This window comes from Schistocerca cancellata, chromosome 2, assembly GCF_023864275.1.
Source record: "Schistocerca cancellata isolate TAMUIC-IGC-003103 chromosome 2, iqSchCanc2.1, whole genome shotgun sequence".
In the NCBI taxonomy this organism is placed as follows: Eukaryota; Metazoa; Arthropoda; class Insecta; order Orthoptera; family Acrididae; genus Schistocerca; species Schistocerca cancellata.
Genome location: NC_064627.1, coordinates 1,110,868,011 through 1,110,886,317, shown reverse-complemented (window position 1 = coordinate 1,110,886,317; position 18,307 = coordinate 1,110,868,011). Strand labels below are relative to the sequence as shown.

At 49.9% G+C, this 18,307-nt stretch overlaps 18 non-coding genes across 18 annotated transcripts; 9 read left to right on the top strand and 9 right to left on the bottom strand.

The window, feature by feature from the left end:
* Positions 1 to 762: 762 nt before the first annotated feature.
* Trnal-uaa (transfer RNA leucine (anticodon UAA)) lies at positions 763 to 846 on the bottom strand. Its single transcript has one exon. It is a non-coding gene; the product is annotated as a tRNA-Leu (tRNA).
* A 683-nt stretch (positions 847 to 1,529) lies between these two features.
* Trnag-ccc (transfer RNA glycine (anticodon CCC)) lies at positions 1,530 to 1,601 on the top strand. The gene has a single exon. It is a non-coding gene; the product is annotated as a tRNA-Gly (tRNA).
* A 1,126-nt stretch (positions 1,602 to 2,727) lies between these two features.
* Positions 2,728 to 2,811, bottom strand: Trnal-uaa (transfer RNA leucine (anticodon UAA)). Its single transcript has one exon. It is a non-coding gene; the product is annotated as a tRNA-Leu (tRNA).
* Positions 2,812 to 3,494: 683 nt separating this feature from the next.
* Positions 3,495 to 3,566, top strand: Trnag-ccc (transfer RNA glycine (anticodon CCC)). The gene has a single exon. It is a non-coding gene; the product is annotated as a tRNA-Gly (tRNA).
* A 1,126-nt stretch (positions 3,567 to 4,692) lies between these two features.
* Positions 4,693 to 4,776, bottom strand: Trnal-uaa (transfer RNA leucine (anticodon UAA)). Its single transcript has one exon. It is a non-coding gene; the product is annotated as a tRNA-Leu (tRNA).
* A 683-nt stretch (positions 4,777 to 5,459) lies between these two features.
* On the top strand, positions 5,460 to 5,531 carry Trnag-ccc (transfer RNA glycine (anticodon CCC)). The gene has a single exon. It is a non-coding gene; the product is annotated as a tRNA-Gly (tRNA).
* A 1,126-nt stretch (positions 5,532 to 6,657) lies between these two features.
* Positions 6,658 to 6,741, bottom strand: Trnal-uaa (transfer RNA leucine (anticodon UAA)). The gene has a single exon. It is a non-coding gene; the product is annotated as a tRNA-Leu (tRNA).
* A 683-nt stretch (positions 6,742 to 7,424) lies between these two features.
* Trnag-ccc (transfer RNA glycine (anticodon CCC)) lies at positions 7,425 to 7,496 on the top strand. The gene has a single exon. It is a non-coding gene; the product is annotated as a tRNA-Gly (tRNA).
* Positions 7,497 to 8,622: 1,126 nt separating this feature from the next.
* Positions 8,623 to 8,706, bottom strand: Trnal-uaa (transfer RNA leucine (anticodon UAA)). Its single transcript has one exon. It is a non-coding gene; the product is annotated as a tRNA-Leu (tRNA).
* Positions 8,707 to 9,389: 683 nt separating this feature from the next.
* On the top strand, positions 9,390 to 9,461 carry Trnag-ccc (transfer RNA glycine (anticodon CCC)). Its single transcript has one exon. It is a non-coding gene; the product is annotated as a tRNA-Gly (tRNA).
* A 1,126-nt stretch (positions 9,462 to 10,587) lies between these two features.
* On the bottom strand, positions 10,588 to 10,671 carry Trnal-uaa (transfer RNA leucine (anticodon UAA)). The gene has a single exon. It is a non-coding gene; the product is annotated as a tRNA-Leu (tRNA).
* Positions 10,672 to 11,359: 688 nt separating this feature from the next.
* Trnag-ccc (transfer RNA glycine (anticodon CCC)) lies at positions 11,360 to 11,431 on the top strand. Its single transcript has one exon. It is a non-coding gene; the product is annotated as a tRNA-Gly (tRNA).
* Positions 11,432 to 12,557: 1,126 nt separating this feature from the next.
* Trnal-uaa (transfer RNA leucine (anticodon UAA)) lies at positions 12,558 to 12,641 on the bottom strand. Its single transcript has one exon. It is a non-coding gene; the product is annotated as a tRNA-Leu (tRNA).
* A 688-nt stretch (positions 12,642 to 13,329) lies between these two features.
* Positions 13,330 to 13,401, top strand: Trnag-ccc (transfer RNA glycine (anticodon CCC)). The gene has a single exon. It is a non-coding gene; the product is annotated as a tRNA-Gly (tRNA).
* Positions 13,402 to 14,527: 1,126 nt separating this feature from the next.
* Positions 14,528 to 14,611, bottom strand: Trnal-uaa (transfer RNA leucine (anticodon UAA)). The gene has a single exon. It is a non-coding gene; the product is annotated as a tRNA-Leu (tRNA).
* Positions 14,612 to 15,299: 688 nt separating this feature from the next.
* Positions 15,300 to 15,371, top strand: Trnag-ccc (transfer RNA glycine (anticodon CCC)). The gene has a single exon. It is a non-coding gene; the product is annotated as a tRNA-Gly (tRNA).
* A 1,126-nt stretch (positions 15,372 to 16,497) lies between these two features.
* Trnal-uaa (transfer RNA leucine (anticodon UAA)) lies at positions 16,498 to 16,581 on the bottom strand. Its single transcript has one exon. It is a non-coding gene; the product is annotated as a tRNA-Leu (tRNA).
* A 683-nt stretch (positions 16,582 to 17,264) lies between these two features.
* On the top strand, positions 17,265 to 17,336 carry Trnag-ccc (transfer RNA glycine (anticodon CCC)). The gene has a single exon. It is a non-coding gene; the product is annotated as a tRNA-Gly (tRNA).
* Positions 17,337 to 18,307: the final 971 nt, after the last annotated feature.

Here is an 18,307-nt window from a genome sequence, read left to right as displayed (position 1 = left end):
CATCATTAACGCTAAGCAGCAACGAAACCGAAGTAAAAAGGCAAAATGAAAGAAGCCAAATGCAGGTCGAGCTCCCAGCTGGTCACCCGTCCAAGTACTAACCACGCCCAACGGTTCTTAACTACAATGAACAGACGAGAACCGCTGCACTCAGCGTGCTATGGCCGTTAGCCACAACGCCGCGAAACGTGCAGACATATTGCTTGTTGTGCATGTCACTTGGTATTTACATGGCAGTGTCTCGCTGGAGGAAGCACTGTCTTTTACGAGAGAAAAATTAAATGGCACTTGCTGCGATCGAATACATGGCCTTTGTGTTCACAGCACGGCGCTCTAACCTACTGAGCTGACGAGCTGTGCAATGGGGCCACGTCAGCAGTCCAATACCCGGTCCACCGGCTCATCCACCTTCGTTACTGCCCTGCCAGTCATTTATACACGTATCTGTTTTCGTTGACTTTTGCTTTCTTGACGCTTGGACCCAAAAAGCACAACACAAAGAAAACGTAAACGCCCTGAGAATAGCCAAGACTCAGCAAACAAAAGTATGTTCGGCTACCGGGAATCGAATCCGGGTCGCCTGGCTGAAAGCCATGTCTCCTAACAGCTTTCCATTCCTTCTGACCGCCAGGCAATCAGACTTGCAGGGCAAGCTCCGTAATCACTGCCGTCTCTAATAATATCTCTCGAACCTGTTTGCGCGTAATTTACTTGCTTTCCCGCACGAAGGAAATGGGCAGTTTTGGAATATTTAAAATTCATTGTCAGATGTGGGGTTCGAACCCACGCTCCCTTTCGGGAACCAGAGCTTAAATCTGGCGCCTTAGACCGCTCGGCCAATCTGACGTGCGAGCGCAAATAACGTGCTGCCGTCGTTTCTAGCTTCATCTCCAGAGCCTGACTGCGAAATTTGCTTGTTTTTTCTTGTGCGAAGGAAATACGTTTTTTTAGAGTATTTTAGACGAGTTGTCAGATGTGAGGTTGCACCCCACCCTCACTTTCGGGAACCACAGCTTAAATATGGTGCCTTACACCGTTGTTTTCCGACGCCATCTGTCTTTAGTAGAACGAGCAGAACTCTGATTATCAATTTTTACATTGGCGCAGAGAAAACAACGAATGACAAGAAAAGGCCGTTCCCTATCAACGGCTACGCTGTGCATTTCACCCTTACGGGAAGCCAATGATATGCTCCAGGCGAGCATCAAACTAACCAACTTAACACTATGATACGTACGCGCTTTCTACTTCTGGACTGGCACACATATGCTCAATCGTCTCTGGATCGTCAGTAAGTACGTCACATTAGATATTTCTTTTATCACGCTGCTGTAAATTAAAGGGCAGTTTCTTCAACGGCTGTCAGTTCTGCTTCTAGTTACGCTACATCGTCCTAGCAGCACCTACACACTGCGTTCAGATGTGCTCACCTCCGCCCTGGCGTTGAGCGCCTACAGCGCCTTCGCCTTCGGCCTCTGGTGGCAGGAGGGTAGCCGACACATCGCGGCGTGAGTGAAGCGCAGCGCAATGCGGTGGTGGTGTAACGGTCAGCATGGTTGCTTCCCAAGCAGTTGATCCGGGTTCGATTCCCGGCCACCGCACGACACGTACATTTTTCTTCTAGGGATATTCCACGTAACGTAACGCGATCCTCGTAACTGAGAACTGTCGCGTTACGAATAGTTTTCCTTCGCCCCACGTCTCACTCCGTGTAGCCAGTGCGCTAGTCGCCGGATTTCGTTTCACAGCATCGTGTGTCTCCATGTGTCGACTTGTCTCGACTTTGCTCGGCTGACGCGAAAGCTGACGCTTGGAAACGGGCATATATGTAGAGGGCAGGCGCGAGAAACGACTGTGAGAGACCAAAAAACGACAAACACACGACAGAACCTTTCATTTTATTGTGGCCACAGATTCGCGCCTTAGTGTACCGAGAGGCAAGAGTGGCGTCAGCGTGCTGGACAGCATCATTAACGCTAAGCAGCAACGAAACCGAAGTAAAAAGGCAAAATGAAAGAAGCCAAATGCAGGTCGAGCTCCCAGCTGGTCACCCGTCCAAGTACTAACCACGCCCAACGGTTCTTAACTACAATGAACAGACGAGAACCGCTGCACTCAGCGTGCTATGGCCGTTAGCCACAACGCCGCGAAACGTGCAGACATATTGCTTGTTGTGCATGTCACTTGGTATTTACATGGCAGTGTCTCGCTGGAGGAAGCACTGTCTTTTACGAGAGAAAAATTAAATGGCACTTGCTGCGATCGAATACATGGCCTTTGTGTTCACAGCACGGCGCTCTAACCTACTGAGCTGACGAGCTGTGCAATGGGGCCACGTCAGCAGTCCAATACCCGGTCCACCGGCTCATCCACCTTCGTTACTGCCCTGCCAGTCATTTATACACGTATCTGTTTTCGTTGACTTTTGCTTTCTTGACGCTTGGACCCAAAAAGCACAACACAAAGAAAACGTAAACGCCCTGAGAATAGCCAAGACTCAGCAAACAAAAGTATGTTCGGCTACCGGGAATCGAATCCGGGTCGCCTGGCTGAAAGCCATGTCTCCTAACAGCTTTCCATTCCTTCTGACCGCCAGGCAATCAGACTTGCAGGGCAAGCTCCGTAATCACTGCCGTCTCTAATAATATCTCTCGAACCTGTTTGCGCGTAATTTACTTGCTTTCCCGCACGAAGGAAATGGGCAGTTTTGGAATATTTAAAATTCATTGTCAGATGTGGGGTTCGAACCCACGCTCCCTTTCGGGAACCAGAGCTTAAATCTGGCGCCTTAGACCGCTCGGCCAATCTGACGTGCGAGCGCAAATAACGTGCTGCCGTCGTTTCTAGCTTCATCTCCAGAGCCTGACTGCGAAATTTGCTTGTTTTTTCTTGTGCGAAGGAAATACGTTTTTTTAGAGTATTTTAGACGAGTTGTCAGATGTGAGGTTGCACCCCACCCTCACTTTCGGGAACCACAGCTTAAATATGGTGCCTTACACCGTTGTTTTCCGACGCCATCTGTCTTTAGTAGAACGAGCAGAACTCTGATTATCAATTTTTACATTGGCGCAGAGAAAACAACGAATGACAAGAAAAGGCCGTTCCCTATCAACGGCTACGCTGTGCATTTCACCCTTACGGGAAGCCAATGATATGCTCCAGGCGAGCATCAAACTAACCAACTTAACACTATGATACGTACGCGCTTTCTACTTCTGGACTGGCACACATATGCTCAATCGTCTCTGGATCGTCAGTAAGTACGTCACATTAGATATTTCTTTTATCACGCTGCTGTAAATTAAAGGGCAGTTTCTTCAACGGCTGTCAGTTCTGCTTCTAGTTACGCTACATCGTCCTAGCAGCACCTACACACTGCGTTCAGATGTGCTCACCTCCGCCCTGGCGTTGAGCGCCTACAGCGCCTTCGCCTTCGGCCTCTGGTGGCAGGAGGGTAGCCGACACATCGCGGCGTGAGTGAAGCGCAGCGCAATGCAGTGGTGGTGTAACGGTCAGCATGGTTGCTTCCCAAGCAGTTGATCCGGGTTCGATTCCCGGCCACCGCACGACACGTACATTTTTCTTCTAGGGATATTCCACGTAACGTAACGCGATCCTCGTAACTGAGAACTGTCGCGTTACGAATAGTTTTCCTTCGCCCCACGTCTCACTCCGTGTAGCCAGTGCGCTAGTCGCCGGATTTCGTTTCACAGCATCGTGTGTCTCCATGTGTCGACTTGTCTCGACTTTGCTCGGCTGACGCGAAAGCTGACGCTTGGAAACGGGCATATATGTAGAGGGCAGGCGCGAGAAACGACTGTGAGAGACCAAAAAACGACAAACACACGACAGAACCTTTCATTTTATTGTGGCCACAGATTCGCGCCTTAGTGTACCGAGAGGCAAGAGTGGCGTCAGCGTGCTGGACAGCATCATTAACGCTAAGCAGCAACGAAACCGAAGTAAAAAGGCAAAATGAAAGAAGCCAAATGCAGGTCGAGCTCCCAGCTGGTCACCCGTCCAAGTACTAACCACGCCCAACGGTTCTTAACTACAATGAACAGACGAGAACCGCTGCACTCAGCGTGCTATGGCCGTTAGCCACAACGCCGCGAAACGTGCAGACATATTGCTTGTTGTGCATGTCACTTGGTATTTACATGGCAGTGTCTCGCTGGAGGAAGCACTGTCTTTTACGAGAGAAAAATTAAATGGCACTTGCTGCGATCGAATACATGGCCTTTGTGTTCACAGCACGGCGCTCTAACCTACTGAGCTGACGAGCTGTGCAATGGGGCCACGTCAGCAGTCCAATACCCGGTCCACCGGCTCATCCACCTTCGTTACTGCCCTGCCAGTCATTTATACACGTATCTGTTTTCGTTGACTTTTGCTTTCTTGACGCTTGGACCCAAAAAGCACAACACAAAGAAAACGTAAACGCCCTGAGAATAGCCAAGACTCAGCAAACAAAAGTATGTTCGGCTACCGGGAATCGAATCCGGGTCGCCTGGCTGAAAGCCATGTCTCCTAACAGCTTTCCATTCCTTCTGACCGCCAGGCAATCAGACTTGCAGGGCAAGCTCCGTAATCACTGCCGTCTCTAATAATATCTCTCGAACCTGTTTGCGCGTAATTTACTTGCTTTCCCGCACGAAGGAAATGGGCAGTTTTGGAATATTTAAAATTCATTGTCAGATGTGGGGTTCGAACCCACGCTCCCTTTCGGGAACCAGAGCTTAAATCTGGCGCCTTAGACCGCTCGGCCAATCTGACGTGCGAGCGCAAATAACGTGCTGCCGTCGTTTCTAGCTTCATCTCCAGAGCCTGACTGCGAAATTTGCTTGTTTTTTCTTGTGCGAAGGAAATACGTTTTTTTAGAGTATTTTAGACGAGTTGTCAGATGTGAGGTTGCACCCCACCCTCACTTTCGGGAACCACAGCTTAAATATGGTGCCTTACACCGTTGTTTTCCGACGCCATCTGTCTTTAGTAGAACGAGCAGAACTCTGATTATCAATTTTTACATTGGCGCAGAGAAAACAACGAATGACAAGAAAAGGCCGTTCCCTATCAACGGCTACGCTGTGCATTTCACCCTTACGGGAAGCCAATGATATGCTCCAGGCGAGCATCAAACTAACCAACTTAACACTATGATACGTACGCGCTTTCTACTTCTGGACTGGCACACATATGCTCAATCGTCTCTGGATCGTCAGTAAGTACGTCACATTAGATATTTCTTTTATCACGCTGCTGTAAATTAAAGGGCAGTTTCTTCAACGGCTGTCAGTTCTGCTTCTAGTTACGCTACATCGTCCTAGCAGCACCTACACACTGCGTTCAGATGTGCTCACCTCCGCCCTGGCGTTGAGCGCCTACAGCGCCTTCGCCTTCGGCCTCTGGTGGCAGGAGGGTAGCCGACACATCGCGGCGTGAGTGAAGCGCAGCGCAATGCGGTGGTGGTGTAACGGTCAGCATGGTTGCTTCCCAAGCAGTTGATCCGGGTTCGATTCCCGGCCACCGCACGACACGTACATTTTTCTTCTAGGGATATTCCACGTAACGTAACGCGATCCTCGTAACTGAGAACTGTCGCGTTACGAATAGTTTTCCTTCGCCCCACGTCTCACTCCGTGTAGCCAGTGCGCTAGTCGCCGGATTTCGTTTCACAGCATCGTGTGTCTCCATGTGTCGACTTGTCTCGACTTTGCTCGGCTGACGCGAAAGCTGACGCTTGGAAACGGGCATATATGTAGAGGGCAGGCGCGAGAAACGACTGTGAGAGACCAAAAAACGACAAACACACGACAGAACCTTTCATTTTATTGTGGCCACAGATTCGCGCCTTAGTGTACCGAGAGGCAAGAGTGGCGTCAGCGTGCTGGACAGCATCATTAACGCTAAGCAGCAACGAAACCGAAGTAAAAAGGCAAAATGAAAGAAGCCAAATGCAGGTCGAGCTCCCAGCTGGTCACCCGTCCAAGTACTAACCACGCCCAACGGTTCTTAACTACAATGAACAGACGAGAACCGCTGCACTCAGCGTGCTATGGCCGTTAGCCACAACGCCGCGAAACGTGCAGACATATTGCTTGTTGTGCATGTCACTTGGTATTTACATGGCAGTGTCTCGCTGGAGGAAGCACTGTCTTTTACGAGAGAAAAATTAAATGGCACTTGCTGCGATCGAATACATGGCCTTTGTGTTCACAGCACGGCGCTCTAACCTACTGAGCTGACGAGCTGTGCAATGGGGCCACGTCAGCAGTCCAATACCCGGTCCACCGGCTCATCCACCTTCGTTACTGCCCTGCCAGTCATTTATACACGTATCTGTTTTCGTTGACTTTTGCTTTCTTGACGCTTGGACCCAAAAAGCACAACACAAAGAAAACGTAAACGCCCTGAGAATAGCCAAGACTCAGCAAACAAAAGTATGTTCGGCTACCGGGAATCGAATCCGGGTCGCCTGGCTGAAAGCCATGTCTCCTAACAGCTTTCCATTCCTTCTGACCGCCAGGCAATCAGACTTGCAGGGCAAGCTCCGTAATCACTGCCGTCTCTAATAATATCTCTCGAACCTGTTTGCGCGTAATTTACTTGCTTTCCCGCACGAAGGAAATGGGCAGTTTTGGAATATTTAAAATTCATTGTCAGATGTGGGGTTCGAACCCACGCTCCCTTTCGGGAACCAGAGCTTAAATCTGGCGCCTTAGACCGCTCGGCCAATCTGACGTGCGAGCGCAAATAACGTGCTGCCGTCGTTTCTAGCTTCATCTCCAGAGCCTGACTGCGAAATTTGCTTGTTTTTTCTTGTGCGAAGGAAATACGTTTTTTTAGAGTATTTTAGACGAGTTGTCAGATGTGAGGTTGCACCCCACCCTCACTTTCGGGAACCACAGCTTAAATATGGTGCCTTACACCGTTGTTTTCCGACGCCATCTGTCTTTAGTAGAACGAGCAGAACTCTGATTATCAATTTTTACATTGGCGCAGAGAAAACAACGAATGACAAGAAAAGGCCGTTCCCTATCAACGGCTACGCTGTGCATTTCACCCTTACGGGAAGCCAATGATATGCTCCAGGCGAGCATCAAACTAACCAACTTAACACTATGATACGTACGCGCTTTCTACTTCTGGACTGGCACACATATGCTCAATCGTCTCTGGATCGTCAGTAAGTACGTCACATTAGATATTTCTTTTATCACGCTGCTGTAAATTAAAGGGCAGTTTCTTCAACGGCTGTCAGTTCTGCTTCTAGTTACGCTACATCGTCCTAGCAGCACCTACACACTGCGTTCAGATGTGCTCACCTCCGCCCTGGCGTTGAGCGCCTACAGCGCCTTCGCCTTCGGCCTCTGGTGGCAGGAGGGTAGCCGACACATCGCGGCGTGAGTGAAGCGCAGCGCAATGCGGTGGTGGTGTAACGGTCAGCATGGTTGCTTCCCAAGCAGTTGATCCGGGTTCGATTCCCGGCCACCGCACGACACGTACATTTTTCTTCTAGGGATATTCCACGTAACGTAACGCGATCCTCGTAACTGAGAACTGTCGCGTTACGAATAGTTTTCCTTCGCCCCACGTCTCACTCCGTGTAGCCAGTGCGCTAGTCGCCGGATTTCGTTTCACAGCATCGTGTGTCTCCATGTGTCGACTTGTCTCGACTTTGCTCGGCTGACGCGAAAGCTGACGCTTGGAAACGGGCATATATGTAGAGGGCAGGCGCGAGAAACGACTGTGAGAGACCAAAAAACGACAAACACACGACAGAACCTTTCATTTTATTGTGGCCACAGATTCGCGCCTTAGTGTACCGAGAGGCAAGAGTGGCGTCAGCGTGCTGGACAGCATCATTAACGCTAAGCAGCAACGAAACCGAAGTAAAAAGGCAAAATGAAAGAAGCCAAATGCAGGTCGAGCTCCCAGCTGGTCACCCGTCCAAGTACTAACCACGCCCAACGGTTCTTAACTACAATGAACAGACGAGAACCGCTGCACTCAGCGTGCTATGGCCGTTAGCCACAACGCCGCGAAACGTGCAGACATATTGCTTGTTGTGCATGTCACTTGGTATTTACATGGCAGTGTCTCGCTGGAGGAAGCACTGTCTTTTACGAGAGAAAAATTAAATGGCACTTGCTGCGATCGAATACATGGCCTTTGTGTTCACAGCACGGCGCTCTAACCTACTGAGCTGACGAGCTGTGCAATGGGGCCACGTCAGCAGTCCAATACCCGGTCCACCGGCTCATCCACCTTCGTTACTGCCCTGCCAGTCATTTATACACGTATCTGTTTTCGTTGACTTTTGCTTTCTTGACGCTTGGACCCAAAAAGCACAACACAAAGAAAACGTAAACGCCCTGAGAATAGCCAAGACTCAGCAAACAAAAGTATGTTCGGCTACCGGGAATCGAATCCGGGTCGCCTGGCTGAAAGCCATGTCTCCTAACAGCTTTCCATTCCTTCTGACCGCCAGGCAATCAGACTTGCAGGGCAAGCTCCGTAATCACTGCCGTCTCTAATAATATCTCTCGAACCTGTTTGCGCGTAATTTACTTGCTTTCCCGCACGAAGGAAATGGGCAGTTTTGGAATATTTAAAATTCATTGTCAGATGTGGGGTTCGAACCCACGCTCCCTTTCGGGAACCAGAGCTTAAATCTGGCGCCTTAGACCGCTCGGCCAATCTGACGTGCGAGCGCAAATAACGTGCTGCCGTCGTTTCTAGCTTCATCTCCAGAGCCTGACTGCGAAATTTGCTTGTTTTTTCTTGTGCGAAGGAAATACGTTTTTTTAGAGTATTTTAGACGAGTTGTCAGATGTGAGGTTGCACCCCACCCTCACTTTCGGGAACCACAGCTTAAATATGGTGCCTTACACCGTTGTTTTCCGACGCCATCTGTCTTTAGTAGAACGAGCAGAACTCTGATTATCAATTTTTACATTGGCGCAGAGAAAACAACGAATGACAAGAAAAGGCCGTTCCCTATCAACGGCTACGCTGTGCATTTCACCCTTACGGGAAGCCAATGATATGCTCCAGGCGAGCATCAAACTAACCAACTTAACACTATGATACGTACGCGCTTTCTACTTCTGGACTGGCACACATATGCTCAATCGTCTCTGGATCGTCAGTAAGTACGTCACATTAGATATTTCTTTTATCACGCTGCTGTAAATTAAAGGGCAGTTTCTTCAACGGCTGTCAGTTCTGCTTCTAGTTACGCTACATCGTCCTAGCAGCACCTACACACTGCGTTCAGATGTGCTCACCTCCGCCCTGGCGTTGAGCGCCTACAGCGCCTTCGCCTTCGGCCTCTGGTGGCAGGAGGGTAGCCGACACATCGCGGCGTGAGTGAAGCGCAGCGCAATGCGGTGGTGGTGTAACGGTCAGCATGGTTGCTTCCCAAGCAGTTGATCCGGGTTCGATTCCCGGCCACCGCACGACACGTACATTTTTCTTCTAGGGATATTCCACGTAACGTAACGCGATCCTCGTAACTGAGAACTGTCGCGTTACGAATAGTTTTCCTTCGCCCCACGTCTCACTCCGTGTAGCCAGTGCGCTAGTCGCCGGATTTCGTTTCACAGCATCGTGTGTCTCCATGTGTCGACTTGTCTCGACTTTGCTCGGCTGACGCGAAAGCTGACGCTTGGAAACGGGCATATATGTAGAGGGCAGGCGCGAGAAACGACTGTGAGAGACCAAAAAACGACAAACACACGACAGAACCTTTCATTTTATTGTGGCCACAGATTCGCGCCTTAGTGTACCGAGAGGCAAGAGTGGCGTCAGCGTGCTGGACAGCATCATTAACGCTAAGCAGCAACGAAACCGAAGTAAAAAGGCAAAATGAAAGAAGCCAAATGCAGGTCGAGCTCCCAGCTGGTCACCCGTCCAAGTACTAACCATGCCCAACGGTTCTTAACTACAATGAACAGACGAGAACCGCTGCACTCAGCGTGCTATGGCCGTTAGCCACAACGCCGCGAAACGTGCAGACATATTGCTTGTTGTGCATGTCACTTGGTATTTACATGGCAGTGTCTCGCTGGAGGAAGCACTGTCTTTTACGAGAGAAAAATTAAATGGCACTTGCTGCGATCGAATACATGGCCTTTGTGTTCACAGCACGGCGCTCTAACCTACTGAGCTGACGAGCTGTGCAATGGGGCCACGTCAGCAGTCCAATACCCGGTCCACCGGCTCATCCACCTTCGTTACTGCCCTGCCAGTCATTTATACACGTATCTGTTTTCGTTGACTTTTGCTTTCTTGACGCTTGGACCCAAAAAGCACAACACAAAGAAAACGTAAACGCCCTGAGAATAGCCAAGACTCAGCAAACAAAAGTATGTTCGGCTACCGGGAATCGAATCCGGGTCGCCTGGCTGAAAGCCATGTCTCCTAACAGCTTTCCATTCCTTCTGACCGCCAGGCAATCAGACTTGCAGGGCAAGCTCCGTAATCACTGCCGTCTCTAATAATATCTCTCGAACCTGTTTGCGCGTAATTTACTTGCTTTCCCGCACGAAGGAAATGGGCAGTTTTGGAATATTTAAAATTCATTGTCAGATGTGGGGTTCGAACCCACGCTCCCTTTCGGGAACCAGAGCTTAAATCTGGCGCCTTAGACCGCTCGGCCAATCTGACGTGCGAGCGCAAATAACGTGCTGCCGTCGTTTCTAGCTTCATCTCCAGAGCCTGACTGCGAAATTTGCTTGTTTTTTCTTGTGCGAAGGAAATACGTTTTTTTAGAGTATTTTAGACGAGTTGTCAGATGTGAGGTTGCACCCCACCCTCACTTTCGGGAACCACAGCTTAAATATGGTGCCTTACACCGTTGTTTTCCGACGCCATCTGTCTTTAGTAGAACGAGCAGAACTCTGATTATCAATTTTTACATTGGCGCAGAGAAAACAACGAATGACAAGAAAAGGCCGTTCCCTATCAACGGCTACGCTGTGCATTTCACCCTTACGGGAAGCCAATGATATGCTCCAGGCGAGCATCAAACTAACCAACTTAACACTATGATACGTACGCGCTTTCTACTTCTGGACTGGCACACATATGCTCAATCGTCTCTGGATCGTCAGTAAGTACGTCACATTAGATATTTCTTTTATCACGCTGCTGTAAATTAAAGGGCAGTTTCTTCAACGGCTGTCAGTTCTGCTTCTAGTTACGCTACATCGTCCTAGCAGCACCTACACACTGCGTTCAGATGTGCTCACCTCCGCCCTGGCGTTGAGCGCCTACAGCGCCTTCGCCTTCGGCCTCTGGTGGCAGGAGGGTAGCCGACACATCGCGGCGTGAGTGAAGCGCAGCGCAGCGCAATGCGGTGGTGGTGTAACGGTCAGCATGGTTGCTTCCCAAGCAGTTGATCCGGGTTCGATTCCCGGCCACCGCACGACACGTACATTTTTCTTCTAGGGATATTCCACGTAACGTAACGCGATCCTCGTAACTGAGAACTGTCGCGTTACGAATAGTTTTCCTTCGCCCCACGTCTCACTCCGTGTAGCCAGTGCGCTAGTCGCCGGATTTCGTTTCACAGCATCGTGTGTCTCCATGTGTCGACTTGTCTCGACTTTGCTCGGCTGACGCGAAAGCTGACGCTTGGAAACGGGCATATATGTAGAGGGCAGGCGCGAGAAACGACTGTGAGAGACCAAAAAACGACAAACACACGACAGAACCTTTCATTTTATTGTGGCCACAGATTCGCGCCTTAGTGTACCGAGAGGCAAGAGTGGCGTCAGCGTGCTGGACAGCATCATTAACGCTAAGCAGCAACGAAACCGAAGTAAAAAGGCAAAATGAAAGAAGCCAAATGCAGGTCGAGCTCCCAGCTGGTCACCCGTCCAAGTACTAACCACGCCCAACGGTTCTTAACTACAATGAACAGACGAGAACCGCTGCACTCAGCGTGCTATGGCCGTTAGCCACAACGCCGCGAAACGTGCAGACATATTGCTTGTTGTGCATGTCACTTGGTATTTACATGGCAGTGTCTCGCTGGAGGAAGCACTGTCTTTTACGAGAGAAAAATTAAATGGCACTTGCTGCGATCGAATACATGGCCTTTGTGTTCACAGCACGGCGCTCTAACCTACTGAGCTGACGAGCTGTGCAATGGGGCCACGTCAGCAGTCCAATACCCGGTCCACCGGCTCATCCACCTTCGTTACTGCCCTGCCAGTCATTTATACACGTATCTGTTTTCGTTGACTTTTGCTTTCTTGACGCTTGGACCCAAAAAGCACAACACAAAGAAAACGTAAACGCCCTGAGAATAGCCAAGACTCAGCAAACAAAAGTATGTTCGGCTACCGGGAATCGAATCCGGGTCGCCTGGCTGAAAGCCATGTCTCCTAACAGCTTTCCATTCCTTCTGACCGCCAGGCAATCAGACTTGCAGGGCAAGCTCCGTAATCACTGCCGTCTCTAATAATATCTGTCGAACCTGTTTGCGCGTAATTTACTTGCTTTCCCGCACGAAGGAAATGGGCAGTTTTGGAATATTTAAAATTCATTGTCAGATGTGGGGTTCGAACCCACGCTCCCTTTCGGGAACCAGAGCTTAAATCTGGCGCCTTAGACCGCTCGGCCAATCTGACGTGCGAGCGCAAATAACGTGCTGCCGTCGTTTCTAGCTTCATCTCCAGAGCCTGACTGCGAAATTTGCTTGTTTTTTCTTGTGCGAAGGAAATACGTTTTTTTAGAGTATTTTAGACGAGTTGTCAGATGTGAGGTTGCACCCCACCCTCACTTTCGGGAACCACAGCTTAAATATGGTGCCTTACACCGTTGTTTTCCGACGCCATCTGTCTTTAGTAGAACGAGCAGAACTCTGATTATCAATTTTTACATTGGCGCAGAGAAAACAACGAATGACAAGAAAAGGCCGTTCCCTATCAACGGCTACGCTGTGCATTTCACCCTTACGGGAAGCCAATGATATGCTCCAGGCGAGCATCAAACTAACCAACTTAACACTATGATACGTACGCGCTTTCTACTTCTGGACTGGCACACATATGCTCAATCGTCTCTGGATCGTCAGTAAGTACGTCACATTAGATATTTCTTTTATCACGCTGCTGTAAATTAAAGGGCAGTTTCTTCAACGGCTGTCAGTTCTGCTTCTAGTTACGCTACATCGTCCTAGCAGCACCTACACACTGCGTTCAGATGTGCTCACCTCCGCCCTGGCGTTGAGCGCCTACAGCGCCTTCGCCTTCGGCCTCTGGTGGCAGGAGGGTAGCCGACACATCGCGGCGTGAGTGAAGCGCAGCGCAGCGCAATGCGGTGGTGGTGTAACGGTCAGCATGGTTGCTTCCCAAGCAGTTGATCCGGGTTCGATTCCCGGCCACCGCACGACACGTACATTTTTCTTCTAGGGATATTCCACGTAACGTAACGCGATCCTCGTAACTGAGAACTGTCGCGTTACGAATAGTTTTCCTTCGCCCCACGTCTCACTCCGTGTAGCCAGTGCGCTAGTCGCCGGATTTCGTTTCACAGCATCGTGTGTCTCCATGTGTCGACTTGTCTCGACTTTGCTCGGCTGACGCGAAAGCTGACGCTTGGAAACGGGCATATATGTAGAGGGCAGGCGCGAGAAACGACTGTGAGAGACCAAAAAACGACAAACACACGACAGAACCTTTCATTTTATTGTGGCCACAGATTCGCGCCTTAGTGTACCGAGAGGCAAGAGTGGCGTCAGCGTGCTGGACAGCATCATTAACGCTAAGCAGCAACGAAACCGAAGTAAAAAGGCAAAATGAAAGAAGCCAAATGCAGGTCGAGCTCCCAGCTGGTCACCCGTCCAAGTACTAACCACGCCCAACGGTTCTTAACTACAATGAACAGACGAGAACCGCTGCACTCAGCGTGCTATGGCCGTTAGCCACAACGCCGCGAAACGTGCAGACATATTGCTTGTTGTGCATGTCACTTGGTATTTACATGGCAGTGTCTCGCTGGAGGAAGCACTGTCTTTTACGAGAGAAAAATTAAATGGCACTTGCTGCGATCGAATACATGGCCTTTGTGTTCACAGCACGGCGCTCTAACCTACTGAGCTGACGAGCTGTGCAATGGGGCCACGTCAGCAGTCCAATACCCGGTCCACCGGCTCATCCACCTTCGTTACTGCCCTGCCAGTCATTTATACACGTATCTGTTTTCGTTGACTTTTGCTTTCTTGACGCTTGGACCCAAAAAGCACAACACAAAGAAAACGTAAACGCCCTGAGAATAGCCAAGACTCAGCAAACAAAAGTATGTTCGGCTACCGGGAATCGAATCCGGGTCGCCTGGCTGAAAGCCATGTCTCCTAACAGCTTTCCATTCCTTCTGACCGCCAGGCAATCAGACTTGCAGGGCAAGCTCCGTAATCACTGCCGTCTCTAATAATATCTGTCGAACCTGTTTGCGCGTAATTTACTTGCTTTCCCGCACGAAGGAAATGGGCAGTTTTGGAATATTTAAAATTCATTGTCAGATGTGGGGTTCGAACCCACGCTCCCTTTCGGGAACCAGAGCTTAAATCTGGCGCCTTAGACCGCTCGGCCAATCTGACGTGCGAGCGCAAATAACGTGCTGCCGTCGTTTCTAGCTTCATCTCCAGAGCCTGACTGCGAAATTTGCTTGTTTTTTCTTGTGCGAAGGAAATACGTTTTTTTAGAGTATTTTAGACGAGTTGTCAGATGTGAGGTTGCACCCCACCCTCACTTTCGGGAACCACAGCTTAAATATGGTGCCTTACACCGTTGTTTTCCGACGCCATCTGTCTTTAGTAGAACGAGCAGAACTCTGATTATCAATTTTTACATTGGCGCAGAGAAAACAACGAATGACAAGAAAAGGCCGTTCCCTATCAACGGCTACGCTGTGCATTTCACCCTTACGGGAAGCCAATGATATGCTCCAGGCGAGCATCAAACTAACCAACTTAACACTATGATACGTACGCGCTTTCTACTTCTGGACTGGCACACATATGCTCAATCGTCTCTGGATCGTCAGTAAGTACGTCACATTAGATATTTCTTTTATCACGCTGCTGTAAATTAAAGGGCAGTTTCTTCAACGGCTGTCAGTTCTGCTTCTAGTTACGCTACATCGTCCTAGCAGCACCTACACACTGCGTTCAGATGTGCTCACCTCCGCCCTGGCGTTGAGCGCCTACAGCGCCTTCGCCTTCGGCCTCTGGTGGCAGGAGGGTAGCCGACACATCGCGGCGTGAGTGAAGCGCAGCGCAGCGCAATGCGGTGGTGGTGTAACGGTCAGCATGGTTGCTTCCCAAGCAGTTGATCCGGGTTCGATTCCCGGCCACCGCACGACACGTACATTTTTCTTCTAGGGATATTCCACGTAACGTAACGCGATCCTCGTAACTGAGAACTGTCGCGTTACGAATAGTTTTCCTTCGCCCCACGTCTCACTCCGTGTAGCCAGTGCGCTAGTCGCCGGATTTCGTTTCACAGCATCGTGTGTCTCCATGTGTCGACTTGTCTCGACTTTGCTCGGCTGACGCGAAAGCTGACGCTTGGAAACGGGCATATATGTAGAGGGCAGGCGCGAGAAACGACTGTGAGAGACCAAAAAACGACAAACACACGACAGAACCTTTCATTTTATTGTGGCCACAGATTCGCGCCTTAGTGTACCGAGAGGCAAGAGTGGCGTCAGCGTGCTGGACAGCATCATTAACGCTAAGCAGCAACGAAACCGAAGTAAAAAGGCAAAATGAAAGAAGCCAAATGCAGGTCGAGCTCCCAGCTGGTCACCCGTCCAAGTACTAACCACGCCCAACGGTTCTTAACTACAATGAACAGACGAGAACCGCTGCACTCAGCGTGCTATGGCCGTTAGCCACAACGCCGCGAAACGTGCAGACATATTGCTTGTTGTGCATGTCACTTGGTATTTACATGGCAGTGTCTCGCTGGAGGAAGCACTGTCTTTTACGAGAGAAAAATTAAATGGCACTTGCTGCGATCGAATACATGGCCTTTGTGTTCACAGCACGGCGCTCTAACCTACTGAGCTGACGAGCTGTGCAATGGGGCCACGTCAGCAGTCCAATACCCGGTCCACCGGCTCATCCACCTTCGTTACTGCCCTGCCAGTCATTTATACACGTATCTGTTTTCGTTGACTTTTGCTTTCTTGACGCTTGGACCCAAAAAGCACAACACAAAGAAAACGTAAACGCCCTGAGAATAGCCAAGACTCAGCAAACAAAAGTATGTTCGGCTACCGGGAATCGAATCCGGGTCGCCTGGCTGAAAGCCATGTCTCCTAACAGCTTTCCATTCCTTCTGACCGCCAGGCAATCAGACTTGCAGGGCAAGCTCCGTAATCACTGCCGTCTCTAATAATATCTGTCGAACCTGTTTGCGCGTAATTTACTTGCTTTCCCGCACGAAGGAAATGGGCAGTTTTGGAATATTTAAAATTCATTGTCAGATGTGGGGTTCGAACCCACGCTCCCTTTCGGGAACCAGAGCTTAAATCTGGCGCCTTAGACCGCTCGGCCAATCTGACGTGCGAGCGCAAATAACGTGCTGCCGTCGTTTCTAGCTTCATCTCCAGAGCCTGACTGCGAAATTTGCTTGTTTTTTCTTGTGCGAAGGAAATACGTTTTTTTAGAGTATTTTAGACGAGTTGTCAGATGTGAGGTTGCACCCCACCCTCACTTTCGGGAACCACAGCTTAAATATGGTGCCTTACACCGTTGTTTTCCGACGCCATCTGTCTTTAGTAGAACGAGCAGAACTCTGATTATCAATTTTTACATTGGCGCAGAGAAAACAACGAATGACAAGAAAAGGCCGTTCCCTATCAACGGCTACGCTGTGCATTTCACCCTTACGGGAAGCCAATGATATGCTCCAGGCGAGCATCAAACTAACCAACTTAACACTATGATACGTACGCGCTTTCTACTTCTGGACTGGCACACATATGCTCAATCGTCTCTGGATCGTCAGTAAGTACGTCACATTAGATATTTCTTTTATCACGCTGCTGTAAATTAAAGGGCAGTTTCTTCAACGGCTGTCAGTTCTGCTTCTAGTTACGCTACATCGTCCTAGCAGCACCTACACACTGCGTTCAGATGTGCTCACCTCCGCCCTGGCGTTGAGCGCCTACAGCGCCTTCGCCTTCGGCCTCTGGTGGCAGGAGGGTAGCCGACACATCGCGGCGTGAGTGAAGCGCAGCGCAATGCGGTGGTGGTGTAACGGTCAGCATGGTTGCTTCCCAAGCAGTTGATCCGGGTTCGATTCCCGGCCACCGCACGACACGTACATTTTTCTTCTAGGGATATTCCACGTAACGTAACGCGATCCTCGTAACTGAGAACTGTCGCGTTACGAATAGTTTTCCTTCGCCCCACGTCTCACTCCGTGTAGCCAGTGCGCTAGTCGCCGGATTTCGTTTCACAGCATCGTGTGTCTCCATGTGTCGACTTGTCTCGACTTTGCTCGGCTGACGCGAAAGCTGACGCTTGGAAACGGGCATATATGTAGAGGGCAGGCGCGAGAAACGACTGTGAGAGACCAAAAAACGACAAACACACGACAGAACCTTTCATTTTATTGTGGCCACAGATTCGCGCCTTAGTGTACCGAGAGGCAAGAGTGGCGTCAGCGTGCTGGACAGCATCATTAACGCTAAGCAGCAACGAAACCGAAGTAAAAAGGCAAAATGAAAGAAGCCAAATGCAGGTCGAGCTCCCAGCTGGTCACCCGTCCAAGTACTAACCACGCCCAACGGTTCTTAACTACAATGAACAGACGAGAACCGCTGCACTCAGCGTGCTATGGCCGTTAGCCACAACGCCGCGAAACGTGCAGACATATTGCTTGTTGTGCATGTCACTTGGTATTTACATGGCAGTGTCTCGCTGGAGGAAGCACTGTCTTTTACGAGAGAAAAATTAAATGGCACTTGCTGCGATCGAATACATGGCCTTTGTGTTCACAGCACGGCGCTCTAACCTACTGAGCTGACGAGCTGTGCAATGGGGCCACGTCAGCAGTCCAATACCCGGTCCACCGGCTCATCCACCTTCGTTACTGCCCTGCCAGTCATTTATACACGTATCTGTTTTCGTTGACTTTTGCTTTCTTGACGCTTGGACCCAAAAAGCACAACACAAAGAAAACGTAAACGCCCTGAGAATAGCCAAGACTCAGCAAACAAAAGTATGTTCGGCTACCGGGAATCGAATCCGGGTCGCCTGGCTGAAAGCCATGTCTCCTAACAG